The 23,783-nt window shown below is 37.3% G+C and overlaps 1 pseudogene; it reads left to right on the forward strand.

Moving 5' to 3' along the window:
• The first annotated feature begins 4,611 nt into the window (after window positions 1–4,611).
• LOC100617424 (protein BTG2-like) lies at window positions 4,612–5,064 on the forward strand (annotated as a pseudogene).
• The last annotated feature ends 18,719 nt before the right edge of the window (window positions 5,065–23,783 follow it).

The raw sequence follows: 23,783 nt of genomic DNA on the forward strand, positions 1-23,783 counted from the left end.
CACAGGACTCATTTTTAACCCCTACTGAGCCAGTGCCCGGGTGCTCTCTCTGGGTCTCTGTTTGAGTCCAGTCTCCTGGCAACAGGGTAAATCCATCGCCCCTCATAGGGGGAGGGCTGCTGATAGATAATTAATATTAGTACAATGTGTGGGCAGCAGGGTCCCCTTTCTTTCTGAGATTTTGTGTAAAGTAGCACAATTTCTCAGAGACTAAAGCCATTGGAAATATGCATTTTCTGGTGGCTTTAGGTGACCCCTGTGTTTTGGTTGTTAGACCCCTGCTGGGGTCACTACACATAGGTTGAGAACCTCTGTACTAGGGCATAAAAACATGGAACACAAATGCAGAAAATCAAAATAATAAATGAAACCTTTTCAGGTCTTAATGCAATAAAAATAATAATCAGTAAGGAAACATGGTTGGGCAAATCTAAAATTGATTGAAAATTAAATAATACATTTCTCCAAAATTGGTTAGTTAAAAAACAAATCATAGAAAAAATTAAAAATTTCATTGAATAAAATGACAATGATGAGACATCCTTTCAAAATCTATGGGATGCAGCCAAAGAAGTACTAAGGGGAAAATTTATATCCTTGAATTCATATATTAACAAATTTGGGAGGGCAGAGGTCAACGAATTCAGTATGTAAATCAAAAAACTTGAAAGTGAACTAATTAAAAATCCTCAGATGAAGATTAAATTAGACATCCTAAAATCTAAAGGAGAAATTAATAAAATTAGAAGTTAAAGAAGTATTGAATTAATAAATAAGGTCAATCTAATTAAAGAGATATGAAAGCAATGCAAGGAGAAATGAAAAAGTATACCCACAAGCTGATGGAGGAGAATCAGGCCTTAAAAATTAGAATTGAGAATCTCTAAACAAATGATTTCATGAGAAACAAAGAAACAATGAAGGAAATCCAAAAGAATGGGGGGGGGGGGAATAGAAGAAACAAAGGGTCTCATTGAAAAAAACTGGCCTGGAAAACAGATCCAGGAAAAATAATTTAAGAATTCTTGGACCAAGGCAAGGGAGTCAAGATGGCGGCATAGAAGCAGCAAAAGTTCTTACCTCTGAATATCCTTCCTTACCAATTAGAAACAAAATGTTCCTAGGGAACTGAAAATCAAACCTAACAACAAGACAGAGCCAAGGAAGCTTCCTACTGGACTCAATTCAAAAGGTATGTCCCCCAAAAGCCAGAATTCAAGAATACTTGGGTTTAAGGGGAAGGCATAAGGAAGGTCCCAGGACCCCTCCCCACCCACCTAGAGCACTAAGGCTCCAGTGACAATGGGAACCTCTGGGGAGGCAAAGGCACTGGTCTGGAGTATGTACCTTGCAGGCAGGGCTGTGCCAGGCTCAGAGAATTGAACACATATGACAGGGAAGGAGCTGGAGAGGGAACACAGAGTGGACAGCATGGTCACAGGGGCAGAGACCCTCCATATTACTCCAGCCTACCAGGAGGTTTTGACCTCAGAGTACATCCAGCCCAACCCAGCTGAACTTAATCCCATCAAAAGACTTCAGAGGTCTGGGAAGGCAAAGCTCCAACACCCCTCCTCCACATAGTGCTGGACTTTAATCCAATAAAAATCCTCCAGAGGACAGGGAAGCTCAAACTCCAACACCCCTCCACCACAGACTGCATGGAGATATCGTCTGACAAAGCTTCAAGAGGGAAGACTGACAGAAAACCCCAAAACCAAAAAAAAAAAAATGAGAGGAGCAAGAGCACAGACAAATACAGGGAGCAAAGAAGGAATAACTATGAGCAAACAACAGAAAAAGAAAAAAGAAATTAAAATTGACAGCTTCTATACAGGCAACAAACAAAGAGCAAATGGAACAGAGGAAGAGGGATCATCAAACAATAAATCAGAAATCCCATTGAATTGAATACAGGCTGTGGAAGAACTGAAAATGCAATTCAAAACACAATTAAGAGAGGCAGAAGACAATTGGGAAAAGAACTTAAAAATTAAGATAAATAACCTGGAAACAAAAAAAATAGTGTCTTGAAAGCCAAAATCAACCAGCTTGAAAATGAGGCAAAGGAGATGAAAGATGAGGCAAAGAAGATGCAAAATGAGGCAAAGGAGATGAGAGATGAGGTAAAGAGAATGAAAACTGACCTCCAAAGAAAATCAGACCAGAAGGAGAAGGATGACCAAAAATCCAGGAAAGAAATGCAGGGTTTAAAAACCAGAATACAACAACTAGAATTAAGTGACCTCACAAAGCATCAGGACAGTATACAATAAAACCAAAAGAATGTAAAAAATAAGGAAAATATGAAGCATCTCATTCCCAAAACAGCAGATTTTGAAAATCATTTGAGGAGAGACAATTTAAGAATCATTGGTCTACCAGAGACCATGACTAAGGAAAAAGCCTGGACATAATACTACAGGAAATTATCCAAGAAAACTGGCCCAATATTCTAGAACATGAGGGAAAAGTGGAGATTGAAAGAATCCACAGATCACCTCCTGTACTTAATCCCCAACTGACAACACCCAGGAATGTTATAGCCAAATTCAAGAACTATCAAACCAAAGAAAAATATTATAAGCTGCCAAGATGAAGTCATTCAGATACCATGGAACCACAGTGAGGATAACACAGGATCTGGGAGCATCTACACTGAAGAACTTAAAGGCATGGACTACGATATTCCAGAAAGCAAGGGAACTACGTCTACAACCAACAATAATCAACCGAACAAAACTGACTATATTCTTACAAGGGAAAGTATAGTCATTCAACAAAATAGAATAATTCCAAGAATTTGTAAAGAAAATCAGAAGAACAGAACTCAAGTGAATCATCAAAAGTCAATTAAAAAAGAGGGGAAAAAGAAAAACCAAACAAAAAAAACCTTTTTTAAAGAGACTCAATAAATTAAAATGATGTGTATCCCTATAAGAAAAAAGGACATTGGTAACTCTTAAAAATTGTTACTATCACCTGAGCATCTAGAAGAATTACACTTAGAGGGGACAATGACAAACAGTATAGGATGAAATGACAAGACATAAATGGACATATAGATATATGTATGCATAAATACATACATACATATATAGGCATACTTATATACATATATATATATATATACCATTAGAACTAAAATAAAGGTTAATACTAAAAGAAATGTGAAAAGAAATAAAAGGGGGGTAAATTTTTATGTCACAAAGAATCTCATGGTGGGATGGGAGAGAAAATCAATAAACTGGAATGGTAAAGAGTTTGGACATAGGAAATACTCAACTCTTATGTCCATTGAAATTGACCTAAAGGGGGAAGAACAATCCAATCCATTGGAGCAGAGAATAGATTTGTGCCCTATAGGGGAGTAGAAGGGTAACAAATGGACTGATGGGGAGGGAAGCTGTACAAGGGAGGGAGAGGGTGATGGGTAGTTTTTCAAAAGGCAGCAAAGAAAATAAGGGGGGGATAAGAAGGCAGGGGGTAGAAAGGGAAGTAAAATAAGGGTGGGAACTAGGGGGAAGTATTAAAAGCAAACATTGGTGTAGAAGGAAATAGTGAAAGAAGAAAAGGCAGGACTAGGAGTAGAAATCAAACTTCTGGGAAATTTACAACTGATAATCATAACTCTGAATGTGAATGATGTGAATGTAATAAACTTACCCATAAAAAGCAAGCAAATAGCAGAGTGGATTAGAATCCAAAACGCCACCACCATTTGCTGTCTACAAGAAATACACAGGAGGAAGGTAGATATGCATAGGTTGAAAGTAAGAGGATGGAGCCAAATCTTTTGGGAATCAACTGATAAATAGAAGGCAGGAGTCTCAATCATGTTATTTGACAAAGCCAACGTAAAAATAAATCTAGTTAAAAGAGATAGGGAATGTAATTACATTCTGATAAAAGGCAGTATAGACAATGAGGAAATATCAGTACTCAACATGTATGCTCCAAATGGCATAGCATCCAAATTTCTAAAGGAGAAACTAGTGGAAATAAAGGATGAAATAGATAGAAAAACTATACTTAAACTTCCTGTATCCAAAATAGATAAAGCAATCCAAAAAATAAATAAGAAAGCGGTAAGAGAAGTGAATGAAATCTTAGAAGAATTAGAGTTAATAGATATGTGGAGTAAAGCAAATAGGTACAAAAAGGAATACACCTTCATTTCAACAGCAAATGGTACATTCACAAAAATTGACCATGTATTAGGGCATAAAATCATTGCAAACAAGTGCAAAAAAGCAGAAATAATAAAAGTAATGTTCTCAGATCACAATGTAATGAAAATAATAATTAGTAAGGGTACATGGAGAGGTAAATCAAAAATTAATTGGAAATTATACAATAAGATTTTCCAGAAAGGGTTAGTTAAAGAACAAATTATAGAAACAATAATTTCATAGAAGAAAATGACAATGATGAGACCTCCTTTCAAAACCTATGAGATGCACCTATGAAGGTTTGGAAGTCAACTCAGCTGGAGTCTTCAGAGTAGTGGCTGATTCAGCCTGGTGAACTCTTCCCTTCCCACTGCTACTGGTGCCAGTTTCACTGCCCCTGCCACCACATTCACCAACAGTCGATCCAAGATGAGCCGATATGCTCCCAGAGATCACCGCCGCTGTGGGGTTCATCTCCAGCTTGTTGAGGACCTGGGGCAGTGTAAGCGACCAGAGGCTACAAGTTTTCAGTGGGGTCCTTCAAGAGGCACTCACAGAAGACTATAAACACCACTGGTTCACAGAAAAGCCATCAAAAGGTTCAGGCTACCGCTGCATCTGAATCAACCACAATATGGACCCCATCATCAGCAAGATAGCCAGGCAGATTGGACTCAGCCTGCCTCAGATATACCACATGCTGCCTAATGAGTTGACCCTTTGGGTGGACCCCTATGAAGTATCCTACCAAATTGCGGAAAATGGATCAATTTGTGTCCTCTACGAGGCAGGGCCCACTCCATCTTCTTATGGACTCCTCACTTACAAGAACCAAATTATGTTGGGCTTGAGCAGCCACTCAAAGAACTATGTGATGGCAGTCTCCAGTTAAGACCCCTCCTTCTGCCCCCCCACCCCCGAAATTTACTCTATTCCTTCACCCGTGACAACAGGCTACTGTATACCTCAATTTGGGGAATCATATATATATTTTTAAAATAAACCCTTACCTTCTGTCTTGGAGTCAATACTGTTTATTGGCTCCAAGGCAGAAGAGTAGTAAGGGCTAGGCAATGGGGGTCAAGTGACTTGCCCAGGGTCATACAGCTGGGAAGTGTCTGAGGCCAGATTTGAACCTAGGACCTAGGGAATGATATTTTTAAATAAAGTTATTTATGTATTTGTTTAAAAAGGGGGGGGAACCATTTTTTAAAAGAAAAAATATCCTTTCCAGGAGCTGCTTGGAAGTGGCCTCCTATGGTGCCTTTGGAGAGAAATGTTGTGAGCCTGAGTGTCTTGAAGCCAGTGTCTGCCAATGGGGAGGGGAAGCAGTTTGGGGTATGGACCTGGCAGGATGGAGGTGATGATAGGGTTGGGAAGGAGATAGGTAGAAGCCTGGTCAGCACCTTAGGAAAAATGAGAGCATCTATGGTAAGCAATTGTGAATGAGAAAGATCAGGGTGTACCCTGGGTGGGAGGAAGGGTAAAGGAGATTTTGTTTATAGCTTCCTACACCCATCAATGGGGTTCCAGCATCCTGATCTGATCCTCTTTTGCTAAAAAGGGCATTTGAGCCTAAATTTTTGAAATTCTGGGTTTCCTATCTTTCCTTTTTTTTCTTTTTTTTCCCCCTTTGATGAGATCCTGGCAGGGAATAAAAGGCAAATTCCTTATTCCTCCTGCCTAGATCAACTTTTCTTGAAATGAAGTCCTGATAATACCCTCAGGGTCTTGAAGGTTTTGATACCCCAGCTGTGATTTCTACAAGTTTTGAGGTTTTTATTTTTATCTAGATTTTTTTGGTGATCCAGGGTCAGAAATAGAATAGAATGGTAAGGAAACCTGGACAAAATCTCCATGTTGCTTTATGCTACTCTGTGTATGTGTATGTGTATATGCTGAATTCTCAAGGGGATGATTTGTAATGGAAGTTTGGGGCCCAAAGAGCTCTCAATGGGGAATACTCTTTGAACTGGCAGCCTTGTCTGCTGCCCTGCTTATAGAGAACCACGCAGAAGTCCTGATGCTTCTGAAATTATCCCTTTGAAAGGTGAACTCAAAAGCTACAGGGAACTTCAGGTCTTTCATAATGTCTTCTTTTCAATGCACAAATCTCCCCTTTCTTTTCCCCCTCCTTGTTCTTGGGCTGTCGCTAGAGTTGCCCCCATCCTTTTAGGACAAAAGTTCCTAAGCCTTGTGCAATATGGCCTCCTGCAACTCACAGTGTCTTGGTGGTATAATGATTCTCTAGCCATCTTGATGGCATTCATGAAGTATCAGTCTTCCTGAGGCCCTCTGAGATACAGTTGGATAGTTGGATTATGTCATGTCTCAACCAATCCCCAATGAATAGAGCCACAGGTTCTATAGGCTTTGGCACTGTTCTCATGAGCTGCCTCTAAAAACAAAACTTTCAGCATTTACTTCTCCTTGGCACTGAGTGTCTGGTGGTAGAAGAGTAGTGTCTCTCTATATGAGACAGCAATCCATTAGTACAATTGTGCAATATTTACTGTTCTTAGTTGGGGAGAAATAGAACACTGCACTAGAAAAGAGTATCCCTTTTGCCTCCTTCCCACCCCATCCATGGGAGTAGGGGGTAGGACTGAGAATGCTTCAGGTATCCCCAATCAGTACACCCTCATATGGATGCAACTGGAGCATATGGTTAGCTTGGTGAAGCTCCTGTTGCTAGGGTTTAACAAAGAATCACTCTCCCTCCTTCCCCATTCCCTCCTGTGGAAGTCTCCCCTCAGCTTTCTTTTCCCCTTAGGATTTCCCAAGGTGCTCTATTTCCTGATTCATAAGGTGCTAATAACCAAAAACTCCCTACTCTTTTATTCTAGTCTTGCCCCATTTCTTTTTTTTTAATATTTTATTTGCTCATTTCCAAGCATTATTCATTAAAGATATAGATCATTTTCTTTTCCTCCCCACCCACCCCCCATAGCCGACGCGTAAATCCACTGGGCATTACATGTTTTCTTGATTTGAACCCATTGCTATGTTAATAATATTTGCACTAGAGTGTTCATTTAGAGTCTCTCCTCTGTCATGTCCCCTCAACCGCTGTATTCAGGCAGTTGCTTTTCCTCGGTGTTTCTATTCCCACAGTTTATCCTTTGCTTATGAATAGTGTTTTTTTCTCATGGATCCCTGCAAATTGTTCAGGGACATTACACTGCCACTAATGGAGAAGTCCATTACGTTCGATTATACCACAGTGTATCAGTCTCTGTGTACAATGTTCTCCTGGTTCTGCTCCTCTTGCTCTGCATCACTTCCTGGAGGTTGTTCCAGTCTCCATGGAATTCCTCCACTTTATTATTCCTTTTAGCACAATAGTATTCCATCACCAACATATACCACAATTTGCTCAGCCATTCCCTAATTGATGGGCATCCCCTCGTTTTCCAGTTTTTGGCCACCACAAAGAGCACAGCTATGAATATTATTGTACAAGTCTTTTTGTCCATTATCTCTTTGGGGTACAGAACCAGCAGTGCTATGGCTGGATCAAAGGGTAGATATTCTTTTGTCGCCCTTTGGGCATAGTTCCAAATTGCCCTCCAGAATGGTTGGATCAGTTCACAACTCCAACAGCAATGAATTAATGTCCCTACTTTGCCACATCCCCTCCAGCATTCATTATTTTACTTTGCTGTTATGTTAGCCAATCTGCTAGGTATGAGGTGATACCTCAGAGTTGTTTTGATTTGCATTTCTCTGATTATAAAAGATTTAGAACACTTCTTCATGTGCTTATTAGTAGTTTTGATTTCTTTATCAGAGAACTGCCTATCCATGTCCCTTGCCCATTTATCAATAGGAGAATGGCTTGATTTTTTGTACAATTGATTTAGCTCTTTATAAATATGAGTAATTAAACCTTTGTCAGAGGTTTCTATGAAGATTTTTTCCCAGTTTGTTGTTTCCCTTCTGATTTTAGTTACATTGGTTTTGTTTGTGCAAAAGCTTTTTAATTTGATGTAGTCAAAATTATTTATTTTACATTTTGTGATTCTTTCTATGTCTTGCTTGGTTTTAAAGTCTTTCCCCTCCGAAAGGTCTGACATGTATACTATTCTGTGTTTAACCAATTTACTTATGTTTTCCTTCTTTATGTTTAAGTCACTCACCCATTTTGAATTTATCTTGGTGTAGGGTGTGAGGTGTTGATCTATTCCTAGTCTCTCCCACACTGTCTTCCAATTTTCCCAACAGTTTTTACGAAATAGTGGATTTTTGTCCCAAAAGCTGGGATCTTTGGGTTTGTCATATACTGTCTTGCTGAGGTCACTTTCCCCCAGTCTATTCCACTGATCTTCCTTTCTGATTCTTAGCCAGTACCAAATTGTTTTTATGATTGCTGCTTTGTAATATAGTTTAAGGTCAGGGACTGCAAGGCCCCCATAATATGTGTTTTTATTTTCATTATTTCCATGGATATTCTTGATCTTTTGTTCTTCCAAATGACCTTTGTTATGTTTTTTTCTAAATCAGTGAAGAAGTATTTTGGTAGTTCAATGGGTATGGCACTAAATAGATAAATAAGTTTGGGTAGGATAGTCATTTTTATTATATTGGCTCATCCTATCCATGAGCAGTTAATGTTTTTCCAATTGCTCAAGTCTAATTTTAGTTGTGTGGAGAGTGTTTTGTAGTTGTGTTCATATAGTTCCTATGTTTGTCTCGGGAGGTAGATTCCTAGGTATTATATTTTATCTAAGGTGATTTTGAATGGGATTTCTCTTTCTAGTTCTTGCTGCTGAGCTGTGTTGGAGATATATAGAAAAGCTGATGATTTATGTGGGTTTATTTTGTATCCTGCAACTTTGATAAAGTTATTGATTATTTTAATTAGCTTTTTGGTTGAATCTCTAGGATTCTTTAAGTAGACCATCATGTCATCTGCAAAGAGTGATAACTTGGTCTCCTCCTTGCCTATTTTGATGCCTTCAATTTCTTTTTCTTCTCTAATTGCTACTACTAGTGTTTCTAGTACAAAGTCAAATAGTAGAGGTGATAATGGGCATCCTTGTTTCACTCCTGATCTTATTGGGAATGGGTCTAGTTTATCCCCATTGCAGATGATATTAGCTGTTGGTTTTAGATATATACTGTTTATTATTTTTAGGAATGACCCTTCTATTCCTATGCTTTCTAGTGTTTTTAATAGGAATGGGTGTTGTATTTTATCAAATGCTTTTTCTGCGTCTATTGAGATAATCATGTTGTTCTTTCTGGTTTGCTTGTTGATGTGGTCAATTATGTGGATGGTTTCCCTAATATTGAACCAGTTCTGCATCCCTGGTATAAATCCTACTTGATCACGGTGAATGATCCTTCTCATCACTTGCTGGAGTCTTTTTGCTAGTATCCTATTTAAGATTTTTGCATCTATATTCATTAGGGAGATTGGCCTATAGTTTTCTTTCTCTGTTTTTGACCTGCCTGGTTTTGGAATCAGTACCATGTTTGTGTCGTAAAAGGAATTTGGTAGAACTCCCTCTTTGCTTATTATGTCAAATAGTTTGTATAGTATTGGGATTAACTGTTCTCTGAATGTTTGATAGAATTCCCTGGTGAATCCATCAGGCCTTGGGAATTTTTTCTTAGGAAGTTCTTTGATGGCTTGTTGGATTTCATTTTCTGATATGGGATTATTTAATAATTCTATTTCCTCTTCAGTTAGTCTAGGCAGTTTGTATTTTTGTATATATTCATGCATATCCCCTAAATTGGTGTATTTATTGCCATATAATTGGGCAAAGTAATTTCTAATGATTGCCTTAATTTCCTCTTCATCGGAGGTGCTGTCCCCCTTTTCATCTTTAATGCTGTGAATTTGCTTTTCTTCCTTCCTTTTTTTAATTAGATTGACCAGTACTTTGTCTATTTTGTTTGTTTTTTCAAAGTACCAGCCTCTTGTCTTATTTATTAAATCAATAGTTCTATCACTTTCGATTTTATTAATTTCTCCCTTAATTTTTAGGATTTCTAGTTTGGTTTTCTGCTGGGGGGTTTTAATTTGATTGCTTTTGAGTTTTTTCATTTGAATTTCCAATTGATTGATATCTGCTCTCCCTAGTTTGTTAATATAAGCATTCAGGGATATGAATTTACCTCTGATTACCACTTTGGCTGCATCCCAAAAGGTTTGAAAGGATGTCTCGCCATTCTCATTTTCCTCGATGAAATTATTAATTGTTTCTATGATTTCTTCTTTAACTAAACAATTTTGGAGTATCATATATTTTAAATTCCAATTAGTTTTTGATTTGGTTTTCCAGGTACAATTACTAATCATTATTTTTATTGCCTTGTGATCTGAGAAGGCTGCATTCATTATTTCTGCTTTTTTGCATTTGTGTGCTATGTTTCTGTGACCTAATGTATGGTCAATTTTGGTGAATGTGCCATGTGGTGCTGAGAAGAAGCTGTATTCCTTTTTATCCCTATTTATTTTTCTCCATATGTCTATTAATTCTAATTTTTCTAAGATTTCATTTACTTCTTTTACCTCTTTCTTATTTATTTTTTTATTTGATTTATCTAAATTTGATAATGGTTGGTTGAAGTCTCCCACTAATATGGTTTTACTGTCTATTTCTTCCTTCAATTCTCCTAGTTTCTCCATTAAAAATTTGGGTGCTATATTATTTGGTGCATACATGTTGATTAATGATATTTCCTCATTGTCTAAAGTCCCTTTTAACAAAATATAATTACCTTCCCTATCCCTTTTGATCAGGTCTACTTTTGCTTTGGCATTATCAGATATCATGATTACCACTCCTGCCTTCTTTCTATCAGTTGAGGCCCAGAAGGTCTTACTCCATCCTTTAATTCTGACCTTGAGGGTGTCAACCCGCCTCATGTGTGTTTCTTGAAGACAACATATGGTAGGGTTTTAGATTCTAATCCATTCTGCTATTCTTCTACATTTTATGGGTGAGTTCATCCCATTCACATTCAAAGTTATGATTGTCATTTGTGGACTCCCTGGTATTTTGATATCCTACCCTAATTCTAACCTTTTCTTCTTCGGCTCTACCTTTTAGTCCAGTGATTTACTTTGAATCAGTCCCCCTTGTCCACTCCCTTGATGTTTCCCTTTTTATTCCCTCCCTTTTTCCCCTCCCCCTCCCCCCTTTCTTTCCCTCCCTTTTTGTTTTCCCTCTCCCTATCCCTCCCTTGGTTTTCCCTTCTCCCTATCCTTGTTGGGTAAGATAGAATTTGAGATCCCAATGGATCTGGATATTTTTCCCTCTCAGAGTTGATTTCCCTGAGATTAAGGTTTATGTAAAAAACCCTCTCTTCCTCTCCTTCTTATTGAAGTTTTCTTCCCCTCCCCTTCCCATGTGAATCTTTGTGTGAGAAAGATTATTCTAGTTGGTCTTTCGTTACCCCCTATTTATACATTACATTTTCCCCACATGTTAATATACATAGATTGATATAAATGTAGTCCTTATAGAAGAGTGTTTGAGTAAAAGAAGAAGATAACATTTTTCTCCTTTCCCCTTTCCTTAATATTTACATTTTCAGGTATTACTTGCTCTTTGTTTTTCTGTATCAAACTTTCCACAGAGCTCTGGTCTTTTCTTTGCAAAAAGTTGGAAGTCTTCTATTTTGTTGAATGCTCATACTTTCCATTGGAAGTATATAGTCAATTTTGCTGGGTAGCTGATTCTTGGTTGGAGACCCAGCTCTCTTGCCTTTCTGAAGATCATGTTCCATGCGTTACGATCATTCAGAGTAGAACTTGCAAGTTCTTGTGTGACCCTGATTGGCATTCCTTTATATCTAAATTGTCATTGTCTGGCTTCCTTTAGGATTTTTTCTTTTGTTTGATAGCTTTGGAATTTGGCAATTACATTCCTGGGAGTTGTCTTTTGGGGGTTTAGTGTAGAAGGTGTTCTGTGAGCTCTGCCAGTGGCTGTATTACCCCCTTGTTCTAGAATCTCTGGGCAATTTTCTTTGATTATATCTTGTATCACGATGTTGATTTTGGTGTTTATTTCTGACTTTTCTGGAAGTCCAATTATTCTTAAATTATCTCTTCTCCTTCTATTTTCCAGATCTGTCACCTTGTTGGTGAGATATTTTATGTTCTCTTCTAATTTCTTGTTATTTTGACTTTGCTTTATTAATTCTTGTTCTTTTACATGATCGATGTCTTCCAGTTGCCTGATTCTGGCCTTTAAAGCCTCGTTTTCCTTTTCAGTTTGGTCACAACGGTTTTGTAGATGTGTGAATTTCTTTTGCATTATTTCCCACTTTTCCTCCCAGAAGTCTTCCATCTTTTTGGTCATTTCTGATTCAAATTCTTCATGGGTTTGTGGAGAGTTTCCATTTCCTTTGGAAGGTTTAGGAGCATTTTCTTGTGTATCGTTTTCTATCTCCTCTGTATTTTGTATTTTGGCTCTGTAGAATGTGTCTAAAGTTGCCCCTTTCCTCTTGTTTTTCTTGGGATTTGGGGGCTTCTGTGCTTCTGTGGAGTTTGCCATCTCTGAATGGGGAGGATTAGCTTTTCTTATTTCTGTCTGGTGTTCAGAGGCTTTAGTCCTGGGCAGATTGTTGGTTCTATGAGCTTTCCCTGGGTTAAACTGAGTATGCCTTAAGGCAATGACTTTCACTGGAACTGGAATGGAAGGGTCAGACCAGGGGGCCACACTCTCCCCTGGTTCTCTCTGTTTCCCTGCTGCTAAGGTGCCCCCTCGATTGGACTGGGTCGAGTTGCTTTCCGGAAGTTGCCTTCAGAATAGCTGGCCGTGAGGCTGTTTTGTTGGCCCTGAGGGTTGCTGTTGTTTCAGAAGACCCTGCTCTCTGCGGGGGAAGGGGCCGAGGCTTCCCAGAGCTCCAAGGGCACTGACTTTCGCTGAGACTTGGATAGCAGGATCCAGCTCTTGAGGCTGTCTTGCCCGCCCTGAGGGTTGCTGTTATTTCAGACGACCCTGCTCTCTGAGGGCAGCGGGGCTGCGGCTTCCCGGAGCCTTGGACTCTGCACTCCTACCCCTTAGGTCCAAGTGATCTCGGGTTCTGGCTTTTGAGGGGGGCTATACCTTTTGATCCAGGTCCAGGTCCAGGAGGAGGATTCCCAGGGTCTATGCTGTTGATCATTTTGAATTTTGGCCCCTTAGGAGCTTATATTTTGAGATCGGTCGGGAAGGGTTTCTGGAGATCTGAACTTTAGCTTTCTCCAAGCCGCCATCTTGACCGGAAGTCCCTAGTCTTGCCCCATTTCTAACTGCACTAAATTTTGTGCCAGCTTCTAGACCCTGGTTGAAGTATTAAGTTCAATTCAAAGTTAATTCTTAATCTAGAGGGCAGGGAATTGGTTCCTTGACCTGTGGGATGGGTCAAAACACCAACCAACAGCTGTGAATCACTGTGGAATATGTCTGTGCCTCTGCCTCTACACATGACCCTGCCAGTTGTGGTCTCTTGATCTTTTTCTCTTTTTCCTTCCTTAATATTTACTTTTAAAAAAGAAAACTGCAGAGCTAGACTGTAGAGCAGGATTGCCTCTCCTAATAAATAAAACATGGTAGTGAGTTTGTAAGCTATTCTGACAGAGTGGAACAAAGGTTACTAAATGTATATTGTATAGTGTTTTTATATGAAAGAATGTACAGCTCTATTGATAAATGTACACTTTTATTGCTACTTTAATAAAAACGTAGCTGTTTAAAAAAAATTTATGGGATGCAACCAAAGAAGTCTCAGGGGTAAATTAATATCCCTGAATTCACATATTAACAAATTAGGCAGGGCAGAAGTCAATGAACTGGGCATGCAAATTAAAAAACTAGGAAGTTAACAAATTAAAAATTCTCAGATGAATACTAAATTAGAGATCCTAGAAATCAAAGGAGAAATTAATAAATTTGAAAATCAAAGAACTATTTATTTAATAAATAAGACTAGAAGCTGGTACTTTGAAAAATCAAATAAAATAGGCAAAGTACTGGTCAGTCTAATTAAAAAAGGAAAGAAGAAAATCAAATTAACAGTATCCAAGATGAATATGGTGACCTCCCCTCTAATGAAGAGTAAATTGAGGCAATCATTAAAAATTATTAAGCCCAATTATATGGTAACAAATATGGCAACCTAGGTGATATGGATGAATACTTACAAAAATATAAATTGCCTAGACTAACAGTGGAAGAAATAGATTACCTAAACAATCCCATATAAGAAAAAGAAATTGAACAAGCCATCAAAGAATTCCCTAAGAAAAAAATACCCATGTCCAGATGGGTTCACAAATGAATTCTCTCAAACATTCAAAGAACAACTAATCCCAATATTATACAAACTATTTGACAGAATAAGCAAAGAAGTTGTTCCACCAAATTCATTTCATGACATTAATATGGTACTGATCCCAAAGCCAGGCAGGTAAAAAACAGAGAAAGAAAACTATAGACCAATCTCCTTAATGAATATAGATGCAAAAATCTTAAATAGGATACTAGCAAAAAGACTCCAGCAAGTCATAACAAGGGTTACTCACTATGACCAGGTAGTATTCATAACAGGAATGCAAAGATGTTTCAATATTAGGAAAACTATCCACATAATTGACCACATCAACAAGCAAACCAACAAGAACCACATGATTATCTCAATAGATGCAGAAAAAGTCTTTGATAAAATACAACACCCATTCCTACTAAAAACACTAGAAAGCATAGGAATAGAAGGGTTGTTCCTAAAAATAATAAACAGTATATATCTAAAACCATCAGCATACGTCATCTTCAATGTGGATAAACTAGAAGCCTTCCCAATAAGATCAGGAGTGAAACAAGGATACCCATTATCACCTCTACCTTTTAACATTGTACTCGAAACACTAGCTGCAGCAATTTGAGAAGAAAAAGAAATTGAAGGTATTAGAATTCGGAATGAGGAGACCAAGCTATTATACTTTGTGGATGATATGATAGTCTACTTAAAGAATCCTAGAGAATCAACCAAATAGCTAGTCAAAATAATCAACAATTTTAGCAAAGTGACAGGATACAAAATAAAACTGCATAAGTGATCACCATTTCTATATATCTGTAACCCATTTAAGCAGCTAGAATTAAGAGAAATTCCAATTAAAATAACCATATAGGGGGAAGCTGGGTGACTTAGTAGATTGAGAGTCAGGCCTAGAGATGGGAAGTCCTAGGTTCAAATCTGACCATAGACAAACCCAGCTGTTTGATCCTGGGAACGTCACATAACCCCCATTGCCTAGCCCTTACCACTCTTCTGCCTTGGAGTCAATACACAGGATTGACTCCAAGATGGAAGGTAGGGGATTTTATAAAATAAAATAAAATGAAATAAAATGACCCTAGACAGTAAAAAATACTTAGGAATCTATCTGCTGAGAGAAACACAGGAGCTATATGAACACAACTACAAAACATTCTCCAATGAATTAAAACTAGATCTAAAAAACTGGAAAAAACAATGATTGCTCATGGGTAGGATGAGCTAACATAATAAAAATGACAATGCTGCCCAAATTAATTTATTATTAAGTGCAATACCCATTCAACTACCAAAAATGTTTTACTGAATTAGAAAAAAACACAACAAATTTCATTTAGAAGAACAAAAGATCAAGGATAAGCAGGGAAATCATGAAAAAAAAAAACAAAGGAAGGAGCACTTGATGCCCCCAGATCTCAAACTATACTATAAAGCAGTGTTCATTAAAGTAATTTGGTACTGTCTAAGAGACAGAAAGGAAGATCAGTGGAATAGGCTTGGTGTAAATTACTTCAGTAAGACAGTCTATGATAAGCCCAAAACATCCCTGTTTTGGGGATCAAAACCCACTATTTCATGAAAATCTGTTAGAAAAATTGGAAGACAGTATGGGAGAGATTAGGATTGGATCAACATCTCTTACCCTATACTAAGAAAAACTCAAAATGGGTGAATAATCTGAATATAAAAAATGTAACTATAAACAAATTAGGTGTACAGAGAATAGTATACTTGTCATACCTTTGGGAAAGTAAAGACTTTAAAACCAAGCAAGAGCTAGGAAAAAGTCACAAAATGTAAAATCAATAATTTTGATTACATCAAATTAAAAACTTTTTATACAAGCAAAACTAACGCACCCCAAATTAGAAGGGAAACAACAAATTGGGAAACAATATTAATTACAAAAACCTCTGAAAGAGTTCTAATTACTCAAATTTATAAAATCCTAAACCAAATGTACAAAAAATCAAGCCATTCTCCACTTGATAAATGAGCAAGGGACATGGATAGGCAATTTTCAGTTAAAGAAATCAAAACTCTTAATAAGCACATGAAAAAGTGTTCTAAATCTCTTATAATCAGAGATGCAAATTAAAACAACTCTGAGGTATCACCTCATGCCTAGAAGATTGGCTAATATGACAGAAATTAATGAATGCTAGAGGGGATGTGGCAACATTGGGATATTAATGCATTGCTGGTGTTGTTGTGAATTGATCCAACCTTTCTGGAGGGCAATCTGGAACTATGCCCAAAGGGTGATAAGAGAAAGTCTGCCCTTTGATCCAGCCATAGCATTGTTGGGTCTGTATCCCAAAGAGATAATAATGAAAAAGACATGTACAAGAATATTCATAGCTCTGCTCTTTGTGGTGGCAAAATTTTGGAAAATGAGGGGATGCCCCTCAATTGGGGAACGGCTGAACAAATTGTGGTATATGTTGGTGATGGAATACTATTGTGCTCAAAGGAATAATGAAGTGGAGGAATTCCATGGGGACTGGAACAACCTCCAAGAAGTGCTGCAGAGTGAAAGGAGCAGAACAAAGAGAATATTATACACAGAGACTGATGCACTGTGGTATAATGGAATGTAATGGATTCCTCCATTAGTGGCAATGCAGTGATTCTGAACAACTTGGAGGAATCTACAAGAAAAACCACTATCCACATTCAGAGGAAACACTTTGGGAGCAAAAACACCGAAGTAAACAACTGCTTGAATACATGGGTTGAAGGGATATGGTTGGGGATATAGATTCTAAATGAACATCCTAGTGCAAACATCAACAACATGGAATAGTTTCTGATCAAGGACACAAGTAATACCCAATGAAATTGAGAGTAGGCTTTGAGAATGATGAGTGGAGGGGAGGGAGGGAAGGAAATAATGTGATTATTCCAACCAAGGAATAATGTTCTAAATTGACTAAATAAACTAATTCAATGAAAAAAAAAGAATCATTGGACCACCTTAACTCCATAATGAAAATTAAAAAAAGAACTGACCTTACAAAATAAGAAATTATCAAAGAAAACTTTCTAGATAATCTCAAACTAGAAAATGAAATAGAAATTGAAAGAATCCACAGATCACATCCAGAAAGGAATTCTCAAATGACAACTTCCAGGAATATAATAGATATAAGCCCCTGAGCCAAGAAGAAATACTGCAAACAGCTAATAAATAAATTAAAATTCCATAGAGGTAAAATCAGGATCATACAGGATTTAGCAGCTTCCACAGTAAAGGATTGGAAGGCATGGAATATTATATTCATGAAGACAAAAGATCTAGATTTACAACCCAAAATCATGTATCTAGCAAAACTATGTGTATTTTTTCAGGTAAAAAAATGGACATTCAATGAGAGAAAATTTTCAAGCTTTCCTGAGGAACAACCCAGACCTAAACAAAATATTTGGTGCCTAAATATGAGATCCAAAAGAAGCCGAAAAAGTTAAATAAGAAAGAAAATTTAAGGGACTCAAAAAGCATTATGGTCAAAATATTTTTATTTCCACATGGAAAGAGGATATCTGTAATTCTCAAAGATTATTCTTAGTATTAGAGGAGGTAGAAAAATATACTTAGGAAAGAGTGGGGAAGTAATTTGATTAAGATATGATATGTAAAAACAATCAAGGGGTATTAAAGAGGATTGAACTCAGAGGAAAGGGAAGGGAGAGATAGAATGTGATATATAACATACAGAGATGTAAAATTATTATGGGGAGGGGAGGATGAAGGTAGTAAAGGGCAGTGCTTAAACTTCACTCTATTAACTGGTTTAGAGAAGAAAAACAAATATATTACTGGGATATATAACTTTATCTTACCCTACAGAGAAGTAGAAAGGGAATAAGACCAGGGGAGAGGGAGGTAGTTGGATGGAGGGAAAAGTGGAGGGAGAGGTGATAAAAAGCAAAGCACTGGTGAAGAGGAATAGTGAGAAAGGGAATAGAGAATAATAAAAAAGGGTAAATAAGATAGAGGGCAATACACAGTTATTATAAAACTGAATGTGAATGGGATCAACTAATCCATAAAATGGGAGCAGATAGCAGAGTAGATTAAAACCGGAATTCTACTATATGCTGTTTATAAGAGGCACATTTGAGGTAGGGTTGTGTGCATAGATTCAAGGTAAAAGACTGGGGCAGAATTTATTATGCGTGATCTAAAGTATAAAAAGCAGGAATAGTAATCATTATACCTGACAAAGCTAAAGTAGAAAATTATCTGATTAAAAGAGATAAAGAACACAATTATATTTGCTAAATGTTACTAAAAATAATGAAGTAATATCAATAGTAAATATGTATGCATGAAATGCTATAGCATCCAGATTTTTAAAGGAGAAATTAAATGAGTTTAAGGAGGAAACACTTAATCCAATAATACTAGTAGGGGATCTCAAACTTCTCTATATGAACTAGATAAATTGAATGAAAAAAAAAAACATAAGAAAGAAATAAGGAAAATGAATGGAATGTTAGGAAAATTAGAGTTAATAGATATCTGGAGAAAATTGAACAAGTATAAAAAGGATTATAACTTCTTTTCAGCAGCACATGGTATATATACAAAGATTAACCAAGTAATAGGGAATAAAAATATCACAAAAAAGCAGAAAAACAGAAAGAATAAGTGCAAATATTTTTAGATCGTAACACTTTAAAAATTATAAGCAATAAGGGTTCATGGAGAGGTAAATTAAAAATCAATTTGAAACTAAATAATATAATTTATCAAAACTAGTATGTAAAAGAAGAAATCATAGAAATAATTAATAATTTCATTGGAGAGAATGACAATTGAGTAAACAACATATGAAAATCTATGGAATACAGTCAATTTTCAGGGGGAAATTTATAGCTCTGAGTGCCTGTATCAACAAAATAAAGAGGGAAAAGAAAAATGAACTGGCCTTGCTACGTTAAAAATTAGAAAGAGAACAAATTAGAAATCCCCAGATAGAAACTAAATTAGAAATCCTAAAAATAAAATGAGAAATTAGTAAAATGGAAAATAAAAACCTATTGAACTAATAAATAAGTCTATGAATTGGTACTTTGAAAACAATTAAAGATAAAATCTTGCTTAATCTAATAAAAAAAGAAAGAAGAGAAGCAAATTTATCGTATCCAAAATGTAAAGGTGAACCACACCTCTAATGAAGATGAAATTAAGGTACGTATGAAGAAGTTTTTTGCTGAATTATATGTCAATAAATATGACAATCTACATGAAATGGGTGAATATTTACAATAATATAAATTTTCTATATTAACAAAAGAGGAAATAAATAATCCCATCTCAGAAAAAAGAAATTGAAAAAGCCATCAAGGAACTTCCTAAGAAATAATCCCTAGGGTAAGATGGATTCACAAATGAATTCTATCAAACATTTAAAGAACAACTAATCCAAATATTATAAAAAACATTTGAAAAAATAAGCAGAGAAGGAGTTTACCAAATTCCTTTTATGACACAAATATGGCACTGATTGCAAAGCCAGGCAGATCAAAAACAGAGAAAGAAAACTATAAACCAATCTCCTTAATGAACATAGATGCAAAAATCTTAAATAGAATACTAGCAAAAAAACTCCAGCAAGTCATCACAAGGATTATTGATTATGATCATGTGGGATTTATACCAGGAATGCAAAAATGGTTTAATGTTAGGAAAACTATCCATATGATTGACCAAATCAACAACCAAACCAACAGAAATCATATGATTATCTCAATAGATGTAGAAAAATCCTTTGACAAAATGCAACAGTCATTTCTATTGAAAACATTAAAAAGTATAAGAATAGATAGGTCTTTCTAAAAATAATACACAGTATATATTTAAAATAATAAGCAAGTGTCATCTGCAATGGGGAGGAGTTATAAACCTTCCCAATAAGATCAGGAGTGGAGCAAAGATGTCCATTACCACCTCTATTATTTAACATTGTATTAGAAATGCTAACAGGACTTCCGGTTAAGATGGCGGCTTAGAGAAAGCTAAAGTTCAGATCTCCGGAAAACCCTTCCCGACCGATCTCAAACTATAAGCTCCTAAGGCTCCGAAATTCAAAACGATCAACAGCACAGACCCTGGGAACCCTCCTCCTGGACCTCGACCCGGATCAAAAGGTATGGCCCCACTCAAAAGCCAGAACCCGAGATCACTTGGACCTCAGGGGTAGGAGCGCAGAGTCCAAGGCTCCCGGAAGCCTCAGCCCGGCCGGGCTCAGAGAGCAGGGTCCTCGGAACAACAACCCTCAGGGACTTCTACCCGAGTCCCAGTGAAAGTTACTGCCTGGGGCTTCCGCTGCAGAGAGCTGGTCGAAACAACAGCAACCCTCAGGGCGGGCAAGACAGCCTCACAGGCTGGATCCTGCTATCCAAGTCTCAGTGAAAGTCCTTGCCCTCGGAGCTTGGGAAAAGCTGCAGCCCATCCCCCGGCAGGCCGACGAAACAGCCTCACGGCCAGCGATTCTGAAGGCAACTTCTGGAAAGCGAGCCGGGGGGAGAGTGTGGCCTCGTGGTCCGACCCTTCCATTCCAGTTCCAGTGAGGCATATTCAGTTTAACCCAGGGAAAGCTCATAGAACCAACATCTGCCCAGGACTAAAGCCTCTGATCACCAGACAGAGATAAGAAAAGCTAATCCTCCACATTCAGAGATGACAAACTCCACAGAAGCACAGAAGCCCCAAAATACCAAGAAAAATAAGAAGAAAGGGGCGACTTTGGACACATTCTATGGAGCCAAAATACAAAATACAGAGCAGATAGAAGAAGATATACAAGAAAATGCTCCAAAATCTTCCAAAGGAAATGGAAACTCTCCACAAACCCATGAAGAATTTGAATCAGAAATGACCAAAAAGATGGAAGCCTTCTGGGAGGAAAAGTGGGAAATAATGCAAAAGAAATTCATGCATCTACAAAACCAGTTTGACCAAATTGTAAAAGAAAACCAGGCTTTAAAGCAAGAACTAATAAAGCAAAGCCAAAACACCAAGAAATTAGAAGAGAACATAAAATATCTCACCGACAAGGTGATAGATCTGGAAAATAGAGGGAGAAGGGATAATTTAAGAATAATTAGACTCCCAGAAAAGCCAGAAATAAACACCAAACTGGACATGGTGATACAAGATATAATCAAAGAAAATTGCCCAGAGATTCTAAAACAAGGGGGCAATACAGCCACTGACAGAGCTCACAGAACACCTTCTACACTAAACCCCCAAAAGACAACTCCCAGGAATGTAATTGCCAAATTCCAAAGCTATCAAACAAAAGAAAAAATCCTACAGGAAGCCAGAAAAAGACAATTTAGATATAAAGGAATACCAATCAGGGTCACACAAGACCTCGCAAGTTCTACTTAGAATGATTGTAAGGCATGGAACATGATCTTCAGAAAGGCAAGAGAGCTGGGTCTCCAACCAAGAATCAGCTACCCAGCAAAACTGACTATATACTTCCAAGGGAAAGTATGGGCATTCAACAAAATAGAAACTTCCAACTTTTTGCAAAGAAAAGACCAGAGCTCCGTGGAAAGTTTGATACCGAAAATCAAAGAGCAAGGAATACCTGAAAAGGTAGATATTAAGGAAAGGGGAAAAATGTTATCTTCTTCTTTTACTCAAACTCTCTTCTATAAGGACTACATTTATATCAATCTATGTATACTAACATGTGGGGAAAATGTAATGTATAAATAGGGGGTAATGAAAGACCAAATAGAATAATGGTTCTCACACAAAGATTCACATGGGAAGGGGAGGGGAAGAAAACTCCCATAAGAAGGAGAGGAAGGGGGGGGTTTACTTAAACCTCAATCTCAGGGAAATCAACTCTGAGAGGGAAAAACATCCAGATCCATTGGGATCTTGAATTCTATCTTACTCAAAAAGGGTAAGGAGAAGGGAAAACCAAGGGGGGGGGAGGGGGAGAGGGAGAACAAAAAGGGAGGGAAAGAGAGGGGGGAGGGGGAGGGGAAAAAAGGGAGGGACTAAAAAGGGAAACATCAAGGGAGGGGACAAGGGGCACTGATTCAAAGTAAATCACTGGACTAAAAGGTAGAGCCGAAGAAGAAAAGGTTAGAAGTAGGGAAGGCAATCAAAATGCCAGGGAGTCCACAAATGACAATCATAACTTTGAACGTGAATGGGATGAACTCACCCATAAAACGTAGACGAATAGCAGAATGGATTAGAATCCAAAACCCTACCATATGTTGTCTTCAAGAAACACACATGAGGCGGGTTGACACCCACAAGGTCAGAATTAAAGGATGGAGTAAGACCTTCTGGGCCTCAACTGATAGAAAGAAGGCAGGAGTGGTAATCATGATATCTGATAAAGCCAATGCAAAAATAGACCTGATCAAAAGGGATAGGGAAGGTAATTATATTTTGTTAAAAGGGACTCTAGACAATGAGGAAATATCATTAATCAACATGTATGCACCAAATAATATAGCACCCAAATTTCTAATGGAGAAACTAGGCGAATTGAAGGAAGAAATAGACAGTAAAACCATATTAGTGGGAGACTTCAACCAACCATTATCAAATTTAGATAAATCAAATCAAAAAATAAATAAGAAAGAGGTAAAAGAAGTGGATGAAATCTTAGAAAAATTAGAACTAATAGACATATGGAGAAAAATAAATAGGGATAAAAAGGAATACACCTTCTTCTCAGCACCACATGGCACATTCACAAAAATTGACCATACATTAGGTCACAGAAACATAGCACACAAATGCAAAAAAGCAGAAATAATGAATGCAGCCTTCTCAGATCACAAGGCAATAAAAATAATGATTAGTAATGGTACATGGAAAACCAAATCTAAAACCAATTGGAAATTAAACAATATGATACTCCAAAACCGTTTAGTTAAAGAAGAAATCATAGAAACAATTAATAATTTCATCAAGGAAAATGACAATGGCGAAACATCCTTTCAAACCTTTTGGGATGCAGCCAAAGCGGTAATCAGAGGCAAATTCATATCCCTGAAAGCTTATATTAACAAACAAGGGAGAGCAGAGATCAATCAATTGGAAATGCAATTGAAAACACTCGAAAGCGATCAAATTAAAAACCCCCAGCAGAAAACCAAATTAGAAATCTTAAAAATTAAGGGAGAAATTAATAAAATCGAAAGTGATAGAACTATTGATTTAATAAATATGACAAGAAGCTGGTACTTTGAAAAAACAAACAAAATAGACAAAGTACTGGTCAATCTAATTAAAAAAAGGAAGGAAGAAAAGCAAATTCACAGCATTAAAGATGAAAAGGG

This window comes from Monodelphis domestica, chromosome 7, assembly GCF_027887165.1.
Source record: "Monodelphis domestica isolate mMonDom1 chromosome 7, mMonDom1.pri, whole genome shotgun sequence".
NCBI classification, from domain to species: Eukaryota; Metazoa; Chordata; class Mammalia; order Didelphimorphia; family Didelphidae; genus Monodelphis; species Monodelphis domestica.